The sequence below is a fragment of the Gymnoscopelus microlampas genome, assembly GCF_963454915.1.
Source record: "Gymnoscopelus microlampas genome assembly, chromosome: 18".
Lineage (NCBI taxonomy): Eukaryota > Metazoa > Chordata > Actinopteri > Myctophiformes > Myctophidae > Gymnoscopelus > Gymnoscopelus microlampas.
The window spans coordinates 8,774,746-8,783,782 of record NC_139955.1 but is presented as its reverse complement, the minus strand read 5'-3'; positions in this window follow the sequence as shown (position 1 = coordinate 8,783,782).

Sequence of the window (9,037 nt, the reverse complement as noted above, 5' to 3'; positions counted from 1 at the left end):
CAGTAGAACATGTGGATAGTCCAAGCCTTGTCACAGAGAAAGGGGGGCATTTGCCAGGTGTGAAATGGTGCCGGGTGTGAATTGGCCTCATTTCACATCTGGCGAATCAGGCACGACAATGGGGGTGAAAAAAAATACTTTTTACAGGGAATGATCAGCAAGTGAAGAGTGTGAAAAGGTCAGAGGTCATGTCTGTACAATAGACTATAGCAGTGGCGGCCATTTTGTGGTTCAAAAGATATAAAGCCCATTCATTTTTTCCCATAGAGGTTTCTGAAAATATTTATATTAATTATGTTAAGCCTGGAACCAAGCCAACCAGGCTCCTGGTGAATCATGACTGTAAAACATTTGATTCTATGTCAAATATATTGTATAATATAATTACATATTAATTAAATATACTGTATAATATAATTAAATATTAAAATATGATTGACATAGAATCAAATGTTTTATGGTCGTGATTCACCAGGAGCCTGGATGGTTTGGTTGCAGGCTTAACATAATTGATATAAACTAGACCATACCCGGTCGACGCATCCGTGGTGGGATATGCGCACATGATCTGGCAACCCGGGAGGCGACATTGTTTGACACAAAAACGCTAATAAGAAGCTGAGATTTGATGAAATTGAAAAACGTGCTTCACAGTTAAGTTCAGATGGTAATGGTCAATGGCTGTGTGCAAAATCAGAGCAATTGGTCCAGCCACTGAGGAGAACCGGGTAGCTTCACTCACCTACCACTACAGACAGAGGTTACTAGAATTATCTATCTATATATACAATTTGAATCCTGCGCCATGTCGGTTGTCCGTATGCGACGCCAGTGTGACGGTGTGACGTAATCTGACATCACGATGACAACGCCAGTGTGACGTAATCTCACGACAGCATGACATCACATGACATCACATCCTACCTATAAATTCTAGGATGCCGTCCGATCGCACCAGTTCGACGGCTTCCATAGTGATAAATAGTAATAATCTATACAAGGAACTCTCTCCACCACAAGAACTCTCTCCACCACAATGACGACAACTTCACCAAAGCCACAACGGCTGGAGATACAACGCCAGACATGGCGCACTGCAAAGTGAACGACGCGTCACGCTAGACGTTCGGGCCGCGTAGCGGCCCGAACTTCTAGTATATATACAATTTGAATCCTGCGCCATGTCGGTTGTCTGTAACGTTGTATGTAGCCAGTGTGACGTCATATGACATCACGGTCGTGACATCACGATGAGACACGCCAGTGTGACGTAATCTCACGACAGCATGACATCACATCCTACCTATAAATAGGTAGGATGCACCAGTTCGACGGCTTCCATCCTCAACACAACCCACGCCGACGACCCTTTACACAAATAAACTGCTAACTTCATCTCCTGCGATTTCAACTATCTTTTCACATTGTACACCACTGCACACTCCCCACAGGTCTGCCATACCAGGTCTGAGTAATCACAAAGTGGGTTTTGGTCATTGGAGAGGTGATGCACGTCACCTCTTTCTGAAGTGGGTACTTTCAAAGCCTGCCGTGGATTTAGGAGAGCACAAAACTCTCTCTCACACTGTGAGGTGCCTGTAAGGTGGCACTGCAAAGTGAACGACGCGTCACGCTAGACGTTCGGGCCGCGTAGCGGCCCGAACTTCTAGTAGTAGGATATTTTCGGAAATCTCTATGGAAAAGAATATGGGCTGTCTGTGTGGAACCACTGCTATGCCCTATACAAAACATCATCAATACCAAGAGCAATAAAAGGTATATAAGTTGGAATGTATTTTAAACCACTTATTAAAAGAATGATGACTTGCATTCTTGCATCTTTTTTTGCCGTCTACACCAACTGTCTTTGCCAAAACATAGCCAATCTACAAGCTCACGTTGCGACACGTTGTAAGCTTGTAGATCTGCTATTCTTTGGTGAATGTTCCCTCCGGGAATATACCATAATGAGGCTCAAGTCGTAACTTAACCCATTAAGACCTGGAACTGTGTCATTTTTAGATTTGAGCTAAAAAGCATTATTTTACACTTTGGGCTATTCAAAGTGCAGATAAAAAAATAGCAGATATAGCAGATATACAAGCTTGTAGATCTGCTATTTTTTTTAAATCGTAAAAATGTGTGCAAATCTTTGAATATATATATATTTTTAAAGCGAACATTTGTAACTAAAATCTTTGCTTCTGGGGGTCCCTGGAACAAAATATTTTGATGGGGGTCCGCGGCCAAATACATATAATTTTGGGGGTCCTTGAGATGAAAAAGATTGAGCACCACTGACACAGAAACATACGTTTTTCAGAAAAGTTGAGATTTAGGAGATGTAGAATCGGCTTCAGGTCCATTGACGTTTGTGGTTCACTTCTGTCACTGAAGCACTCATAAAGGATTGGTATTTCCATGTGGCCAAAAAGAAAGGCTGTCACTGACACTGGTCAATATGTGCCCGCAAAGCTGCCAGTGTGTCAATACAGAGACCGCCTGTCCAAAACACGCTGGCAGAGCTTATGGTGTCAGCATATTATTTTTCACAAGACTGTATTGACTATCCAGCCGCTCATGTCAATATGCATCCAGGGATTAAAGTTCTCCGGCGTTACGCCACAGGGATTCTTTTTCCAAAGTCAAAGCGCCGAGGTCCCAAACGACGACCACAAACACCCTTTTACTCCACGTCGAGTTTAGAAAATCACTTTGATATCGTATACCGTCAGGCAGTTTAGTGCCCGCATTATCGTTTTCATTTCCATACCCGGGAGGGATGCCGTGTTTGCTGTTTATATCCCGTAACCTAGAGGGACTTGCGTTGGGATTCGCTAGTTTGTTATCTACATAAACTGCTGATTCAGTGAGATATGTCTGAGATTGGTTGATGCTCTTTGAAAAAGGGGGGGGGGGGGGAGCGTCCCCCTCAGCTGAAATGCTATTTGAATGTTGTCTCTTATTCTTTTACGTAATACATAGGAGCTTAGTTCACAAACTGCACACCTATGTACTTACAGATTTTCAGGCTACGGCCCCCAAAATAATCATATTTGAACTGGGGACCCCCCAGCCCTATTGATTAATTTTGACGACGGCTCCAATCTTGAAAAAGTGGACTCATTTAAATACCTCAGTATCACGATCGATCCAGAACTCTCATTCAAACTTCATATTGAACGTACCATTAAAAAAACATATGGCAGCTTGTGCTCACTTTATCCCTCAATCAACTGTTTCTCATTTGAAGTGAGGAAAAGAATAATCTCCCAAGCACTACTTCCCATTGTAGATTATGCTGATATTGTGTATATCAGAACACCACAGATACTAATCTCAAGCCTCTCAATGTATTATATAACTCCCTATGTAGATTTGTGCTGAGGTGTCCATACAGAACACACCACTGTTCTCTGTATAGTTCGCTTGATTGGCTGCAGCCTAAGGCAAGAAGGCAACATCTACCTATTCCTTTTTTTATTTATTCCTGAAACAATCTCTGGAACCATATACATCACCATACCCGCTTAGACATTCACAACATCCCTATTTTACTGTTCCCAAAAGAATATGTTCTGTAGCTGGACGAAGGTCATTCCATTACAAAGCTCCATCTGACTGGAACAACCTTCCTCTTTCTCTCAGATCAGTTACCTCTCTTGGCCGCTTCAGGACTTCCCTGTATTCACACCTCGAAACTACCTGTTCATGCTTTTAATACTGCTTGTACATACGTTTATCTCTGACTTTGAGATAGGTCATAGTACTGTATTCTCGACTTCTTTGTTTATAACGAGTTGGTGAATGGGGGTGTGGGTGGGAGAGGGTGAGCAAGCTAACTGTATCTGTACATGTGTGATAGGGTTAAATATGAACCCTATGAATAGGGCTGAGCCCAAGAAAGATGAAGAGATGGTTTCTTCAAAGACCCCCCAATACCCGTCCAGTCAACACCCAAAGAAATGAAAGTCAGACACCGGTACGTCCAAAATGATCAGTCTGTATTGCTCGAGTGTGCACACGGAGACAGTACAAGTTACAGACAAGAATATCAATCACACACTCATGATTCAATAACAGGCAATAGTATGTATACACAAGTTGGAGTCCGGACATCAGATATAAGGTGGACCCTAACGATTGGTTAAGACCCTCAGACGTCAGATCATATCTGATGAGCTGTCAGGCATCAGGGTGTCATCATAATAAGTTTATCTGTGACAGGGTGACAGCTGACAGAGTATATTAATGGCAATATCCCGGTCATACAGGTCATCTTACACAGATACAGGTCATTTGACATTTAATCACAAAGTGTTGACCAAGACAGGTTTTTACTGATTGGAAACATATGGAGCCGGCACTAGATAGCAAATATGGAGCCAGCTACATGGCCTTGGTAGAGAAAGTATAGTAGAGTTACAAAAGGCATGTTTAAAAGACTGAAGTACAGGCCCAAAAAGACATCTATTCATTTGACTGGTTAGATCGATATTTCTAGATCATATCCATCTGGGCCACAAAACATATCCATCAATGTGTGTATTGTGTATTGTGTACTTGTACTGTATGTAATGTTTTATGTATGTGCATGGGACCCCGTCTAAAATGAGATGCTTCATCTCAAGGGGCTATCCTCTCAATAAATTCTGACCAAATTCTGACCTGACAAGCACATGGACGTGTAGGAGTTGAGGCAGAAGTTTTGTTTGACTTGGTTCGATACATTTTGTGAAAATAGCTGATCTATTTTCATGGCATAGTTTGTCACAGTAATGGTCTTGTTTGTTATTTTTTTGTTGTTGTTGTTTTTTTCATTTTAGATATATTAAAAAGGTCTTAAATTGACACTTTAGAAATGTGCAGATGCCCTGTATACACTTGAAAACAATGTTGCGCTAAGAAAATCATCTGGGGGAGTGCGTGCGTGCGCGCGTGCGAATGTGTGAGTGAAAGTAATGTACATTGTAAAGCACTTTGCAGAAAGGAGCCATATAAATGCACCATTTACTTTAATTATAAAATGTTGTTTTCTCTGTTGATCTCAATTTCAGCTCTATTGTGCAGATTGTTATGGCTTTTTATGGCCAGGAATTGCATCTTTATGCAAATAAATCCTGGGGGTTTTACATTCACAGTTGACGTTGCTATCTTTATTGCTGTGGTTCCAGGACTGCCTCCGTACATACAACATCGTAGTACATGTACTCAAGTACTGTACTTCAATACAATATTGAGGTATTTTCACTTTACTGGAGTATTTCCAAATTGTCAATACTTTTACTTATATACTCTACACTACATCTCAGAGACAAACATATCTAAAAGAAAAAGAAAAAGAGAGTGTATATGGTATTTTTGTGTTTAAAAAGTTGAAAGGTGAGTTTTCATTGTGAAACCGATGAATAGTAACTAGGAAGTAGACAATGTTCCATTGATTGAGTTCCATTGTTCCAAGCCGGAACGCAATAGGCTCTATGCACAGCAGCCATATTGGAAAGAAATTGGGCCTCTTCTTACTTCCTTCACATGCGTTACCAATGATACTAATGAAGGCTCTGTTCCATTCTGGTCAGGGTGCTGATAGCGTCCATGTTGGCTCACTAGAAACACTCCATTTTGGTTCCAAGATGGCCCCTTATGGTGGGTGTGTAACTCTGAGAGTGTACAAATGGAACCAAATGGACCCGTAAGGGTCCATTTGGTTCCATTCTCTACTCTCAGAGTTATGGGGTCCTTGAAAATAAGATTCAGATTCAGATTCAGATGACTTTATTTATCCCCGGGGGGCAATTCAGTTTCTACAGATCTCACCATGACATGACATACGTAGAACAACAGTAAAAACATTTTTTTTTATTTTTATTTTTAAGACAACCACTATGCCACACTAAATGGAACAGAGCCTTAGTTAGTATCATTGGTAACACCTGTGAAGGAAGTAAGGAAGGGGCCCAATTCATTCCCAATATGGCTACTGTGCATAGAGCCTAATTTTTATTAATTGATTATTTGATTGATTGATTATTGTCTCCGCCAGGCCGAAGGCATGGCGAGAGAGTATGTTTTACCCTCCGTCCGTCCGTCTGTCCGTCCGTCCGTCCGTCCGTCCGTCCGTCCGTCCGTCCGTCCGTCCGTCCTTCTGTCTGTGACCAGCTAATTTCCGCCACCGTTGGCCCGGTCGCTGTGAAATGCTCACACACACTCCCTGGATGCCACAGCAGAACCTCTGCCCCACATTTTTCAGATGAGCCTGTCATAGCGCCACCATGAGGCAGACTTCTGCAAAACACATTTTTTGCTATTACCCCTACAGATTTTGTCCAAAAAACACGCAAATCGGTACACAGTATCTCTATAGTCATGTGATCAACACGGAGCTGTCTGATTTTCCATATTCCATCCTGATTGGCTAAAATTGGCTTCCAAAGTTTGCAGGATTGGTTCATTTTGAACAAAATGCCTCAAATCATGAACGCAGTGTGCGATTTCCATGAAATTTTCCACAGACATTCCCACTTGGCCCAGGGAGAAATGCCACCCTTTTCACATTGGCCTGTTATAGCGCCACCAGCAGGTCTAATTTAGCAAACCACATTTTTGGAACAAAATGCCTCAAATCATGAATGCAGTGTCTGATTGTCGTGCAAGGCCTAAGAAGAAATGCCACCCTTTTCACATTGGCCTATTATAGCGCCACCAGGAGGCCACAATAATCTACCTGACCTGGCGGAGACTTGTTTCATTTTGCAACCAAAGCACTTGGATTTTGCCATCTCAGGTATTACTGAAGAGCACAAACTAACTTTGAGAACGCTTATTGTGTATATCTATTGTCATTACACGGAAATGTGTCTTTCAGATTTTTCATATTCCATCCTGATTGGCTAAAAATGGCTTCCAGCGTTTGCAGGAGTGTCCTGTTTTGAACAAAATGCCTCAAATCATGAACACAGCATGCAGTTTCCATGAGATTTTGCACGCACATTCCCACTAGGCCGAGGAAGAAATGCCATTTGAATTTTCAAATCAGCCTCATGGTGGCGCTAAAACAGGCCGATTCGTGTTTTTATCTATAAATGCACCGATCTGTGTAAAACTTTGTATGCGCACTCCCTAAAGGTCATTGGCCTGCATTTTTCCTTTTATAGCGCTAACCAGGAGGCCGACTTATGTAAAACTCTTTTTTTTATATGACTCCGATTTTATCCAAATTTCACGCAAATCGGTACACATGATCTCTAAAGTCATGTGATCAAGACGGATCTGTTTGATTTTTCTGATTACATCCTGATTGGCTGAGATTCACATCCAAAGTTTGCAGTAGTGGCTTGTTTTGAACAAAATGCCGCTAATCATGAACAAAGCGTCCGATTGAGGATAAACTTTGCATGCACATTCACACTATGTTGAGGAACAAATGCCACCCTTTTAACATTGACCTGTTATAGTGCCACCAGCAGGTCTAATTTAGCAAAACATATTTTTGGAACAAAATGCCTCAAATCATTAATGCAGAGTACGATTGCCATGCAAGGCCTAAGAAGAAATGGCACCCTTTTCACATTTAATAACCTACCTGACCTGGCGGAAAGCACTTTTTCTAGTTTGTTCTGTGTTTTGTTTTTGGCCTAAAACTATTTCCCAGACATCGTGATAAGTGATGTCCAGCGTTGTCAAATCAATCATCTTCTCACTGAAGACTGAAGAAATCATTCAAAATGTGCTTTTCGTTGACTCATTTCAGGTATGTTGGAACACATCGACATGTTCTTGATCTTCTTCGGGCAATAAATTAAACTTTTAAATGAAAAATGTGGCTCGTCATTGATTAAAATGTAGCAGCGTCATGTGATTAGTGTGAACGCCCGCCTGCCACCCCCCCCCCCCAAATTACCAGGTTCATGCCCGGATTTACAGAGGCCTATGTCTAAAAACATATTGAATGCAAATTATCTCTCTCACACACACTAACTAACAGCCACAAAATAACAGCCACAACACTACACTACCAACATAGTCGTAGATTCAACGTCGGCGTTTGATTCCACAACCTGAAAAAAAATACCTGGGAAAAAAGCAGCAGAGCAACATCTTTAACCACATCAGCACGCATACGACACAATCAGCATCCAACACAATCAGCATCCAACACCAACACCACAAGCAGCATCCAACAAACTGCAGCATGAAGCAGCTGCAGCATCCAGCAAAGGAAAAGGAAAAGAGGTTCCTACTTAGAGTCGTCTTCAGAGGAAACCCCCGGCTGGCCGAGGTCTTCGGTGGAGGCCGACGGCGGAGACCACCGAAGACACATACACACTGTCGTGGAATTCTGCATCAATGAAGACACATCATACACACTGTCGTGGAATTTTGCGTCAATCAGCAATCAATCCACGGTGGAGACCACCGAAGACCAGGGCCGTTGGCGCGGAGGAATCCCCCATGCAAACAAATCCATGGATCCAATCTCCATCTCTAGGGGCATCCTCGGGTTGAGCCTTTCAACGGCACAGTCTGTCTCCACTCTAAGAAAGAAAGAAAGAAAGAAAGAAGGACAAACAAACATTAATTAAAGTGAGCAAATCTATAAGCTCGGCACATGAGCTTGTAGATCTGCTATTTCTTGAAATATCATTGAAAAATCATTCTGAAATGTACAGGGAGCCAGTGAATTGAGGCAATATGTTTACTGTATACGTATACTGTATCCTGTCACAACTGTCACAATAATCGTATCGCAGAGATTTTAATTTATCGTGAAATTGTCCTCCGTTATACACTAGGATGAATAAGCTTTTGTTAGGATGCAAATCAGGACCACTTAAACGCTCTATACTTGATAAAAACTGACCTGTAAAGAGCGCATTTGGTATGCTCTTCTTTCACTCTACACAAATCGATTCGCCAAAAAATAGCAAATCTACAAGCTCACAACGCGCTGTGAGCTTGTAGATCGGCTATTTTTGCTGAACGTTCCCCCCAGAACAGGGATGCTGGGGGTTCAAGTGGTTAAAGGACAACTTTGTTT